This window comes from Suricata suricatta, chromosome X (assembly GCF_006229205.1).
Source record: "Suricata suricatta isolate VVHF042 chromosome X, meerkat_22Aug2017_6uvM2_HiC, whole genome shotgun sequence".
NCBI lineage: Eukaryota > Metazoa > Chordata > Mammalia > Carnivora > Herpestidae > Suricata > Suricata suricatta.
The window spans coordinates 57405509-57409515 of NC_043717.1; positions in this window are offsets into that span (position 1 = coordinate 57405509).

A 4007-nucleotide genomic window follows, 5' to 3' on the forward strand; every position below is an offset into this window, starting at 1 on the left:
GACACTTCTCCAAAGAGGACTTCCAGATGGCCAATAGGCACATGAACCGATGCTCAGAGTCACTCATCATCAGGGAAATTCAAATCAAAACCACACTGAGATACCACCTCACACCGGTCAGAGGGCCTAAAATGAACAAATCAAGAGACTATAGATGCTGGCGAGGATGAGGAGAAACAGGCACCCTCCTGCACTATTGGTGGCAATGGAAACTGGTGCAGCTGCTCTGGAAAACAGTGTGGAGACTCCTCAAAAAACTATCGATAGAACTCCCCTATGACCCAGCAATAGCCCTGCTAGGGATTTACCCAGGGGATACAGAAGTGCTGATGCATAGGAGCACATGTACCCCAATGTTCATAGCGGCACTTTCTACAATAGCCAAATCATGGAAAGAGCCTAAATGTCCATCAACTGGTGAATGGATCAAGAAGATGTGGTATATATATATATATATATACACACACAATGGAGTACTATATGGCAATGAGGAAGAATGAAAATGAAATCTGGCCATTTGTAGCAAAGTGGATGGACTTTGAGGGTGTCATGCTAAGCGAAATAAGTCAGGCAGAGAAGGATAGATACCATATGTTTGCATTCATAGGTCTAATAGGATAGAGCTGGCAGGGGACCATAGGGAGTGGAAGGGGGAAAGAGAGTGGGGTGGGGGAGAGTGAGGGGCACAGATCAAGGGAGACTACTGAATACTGAAACCTTGGACTGAAGGGGGAGGCGGAGGGAGGGGGCGATGGTCATGGTGGGGGGTCACTTGTGGGGAGAATCACTGGGTGTTATATGGGAACCAATTTGACAATAAACTATTAAAAAACAATAAGATAATTAGACAAGCCAGATATAAGGAGACCTGACATCATAACAATTCATGTTTAAGACCTAGACTTGAGTACAGTAACTCCACAGTTTAGTATGGTTATCCATGAGGTAGCAGAACTCTGTAATACATTAAGAGATATACATTTTCCAGAATTAGGAAGGTGTCATTTTTGTTCTAGTACACATTGATCATAAGAGTTTTGAAATCACATTTTTAGAACAGACTTAAATAAATTGAAGTACCCAGAGGAAGATGACAAATGAAGCTAGAGGCTGAAAAGCATGGATAATGAAGAATATGTGATGAAAGTAATGATGAATATCCTAAGAATATGAAAATGGACCCTGGAGAAGAAGAAGGAAATTCATGCTGTCATGTGTAAGAGTGAAGGAGGCTAAGTGGAGAAATAGGACCAATAAGTGGAAATTAGGTGGAGATGAATATATATTTATAATATAGAACTTACAAGCAGTTCTTTAATAATGGGGCAACCTTCATATGAAATTAGAAGTTGCCCCAAAATTGAAGGAGATTGAAATGAAATATAATTTTATTTGCTTTATGAAATAGAAAATATGTTGAAGAAATTTTCTTGCTATTAAAAATTACATCTAGGCCTACAGGCACATGAAACGATGCTCAACATCACTCATCATCAGGGAAACACAAATCAAAACCACCCTGAGATACCACCTCATGCCAGTCAGAGTGGCTAAAATGAACAAATCAAGAGACTATAGATGCTGGCGAGGGTGTGGAGAGATGGGAACCCTCCCACACTGTTGGTGGGAATGTAACCTGGTGCAGCCGCTCTGGAAAACAGTGTGGAGACTCCTCAAAAAACTATCCATAGAACTCCCTTATGACCCAGCAATAGTACTGCTAGTGATTTACTTAAGGGATACAGAAGTACTGATGCATAGGAGCACATGTACCCCAATGTTCATAGCAGCACTGTCAGCATTAGCCAAAACATGGAAAGAGCCCAAATGTCCATCACCTGATGAGTAGATCAAGAAGATGTGGTGTATATATACACATGGAGTACTACCTGGCAAAGAGAAAGAATGAAATCTGGCCATTTGTAGCAAAGTGGATGGACCTCAAGGTTGTCATGCTAAGCGAAGTAAGTCAGGCAGAGAAGGACAGATACCATATGTTTGCACTCATAGGTCTAACCGGAGAACAGGAGAAACCTAATGGAGGACCAGGGGAAGGAGAAGAAGGAAAGAGATTTGGGGAGAGAGAGGGATGCACAACTTGAGAGACTACTGAATACTGAAAATGAACTGAGGATTGAAGGGGAAGGGGGAGGGGGAAAGGAGGTGAAGGTAGTGGAGGAGGGCACTTGGGGGGAAGAGCACTGAATGTTATATGGAAACCAATTTGACAATAAACTATTAAAAAATAAATAAATAAGAAAGCAAAAAAATTACATCTATAAGGAATGTTAGGTTTGTGAAGATTTTCTGTTAATAGGTTAGCCTGTGACCTAAGTGAAATATGCATCTAAATGCCGGAGAGAGACAGTTCTGAGACCATGATAATTGGCTTTTAATCCTCCAATGCATATGAGTCTTTTTTCTGTTTTGTTTTCCTGTTTCTATTTACTTACTCCTCTCACCCTTAGTTTATGCTTTAAATCACTGAAGGTTTTCACTTGTATTCTTCAGGGGTAAAGAAGACACTGAGACTTGACATAAGGTTTTCCCCATTCTAATTGGTCTAATTCCATTTCTCTATTAACTGTATGCTCTTAGGCAATTTTCCAAATTTGTTTTGATTTTAGTTCCCTTCTGTGTAAAATACCTTAAATAACATTTGCCCTTCCTTTTGTTGAAATAGTATGTGTGTGTGCACATGCATCTATATGTGCAAGAAAGACATAAAAATTAGCATCCAAAAGCAAGGCATTATTAGTTCATTTGCTCAGGCATGAATAAAATTTTGGCAGTTTGACAAATTGTTTTCATAGGAAGCTCTCCCCATGTGCGTATATGTATGTATTAAGAGTGAGACAGTGGACTAAACTTAGTCCTCGTTTATTCTTAACATGCCAGGAGATGTCTCCATATGTACTTAAATGCATTTTATTTCCATTGGAGGCAGAAATAGTCTCCATAAGCAGATGAAATATTATGATGGGGATGGGAAAACAATTCCATCATCTGAAACATTGATAACATGTATTTGTAGCTCTTCAGAAACATGTGGATAGGTTTCCTGTCATTAACTTTTATAAATGGAAATAATTGCAATGACCTCTGGGAAGCACACAACAGACAGGACACAATGGCAGATTTGTTAAAATAAAACAAAACAAAACAACAGCAACAACAACAAAAAACCACCACCATGGTACTTTCTGAAGGATCATAGAATACAGATCCTGGCTCCCTCTGCTGGTGAGCTGCAAAGTTTTGGCTAAAAAACACTGGCAAGTGATGCCTTGCTCTAGAGTGTTGGTACTGTGAGTAATCATGAATATGGTAGGTGACATTTTTCAGGAGCTTTAAGCAACCAAAGTCTCACGTAACTTAAACAGTGAAACAAAACTCCTCAGAAATTTAGCTAATTATGTCTTAGAAAAAGGTATATTGGAAACACAGAAGTAAAAATAAAAGGCTGATAATCTTCAAACCTCATCCCACAGAACATAGAAAACTATAATATTAGAGTTTAATTCCAGGGTCTTTGAAACTGTCACCTAACCATGATGGTTAAAAAATGCTACAGAGAAAAGCTAAAATTGTGTTAAAAAGGCAACCAAGAACACCAGGTTTCCTAATTCCTTTGAGATTCATAGAAAATATGGAGTGTAGCTAATCAAAGTACATGAACAACAATCCATCACATATTTCTCTCTAATAGTATATTATGCCAAAAACAACCAAAAATGCCTGTTATTCAAGTCTTTTATGCTCTAAGACAACCAGGCTGATACTCTGAAGGCATCTAGTGAGTAAGACTGCATAAATCATTGAAGAAATTCCAGTGAAAGAGAGAACTAAGATGAATTTACTCAGAAGTGGCTAGAAAGTAAGTACTTGTCTTCTCACTTTTAGAATTGATTCCAACATGGAAAAGGGGCCTCAAATGGGGCATGTAGTAATGTGCTACCTTTTGTATTTATTATTACTCTTTACGTTATATGACTACTATATTTGTT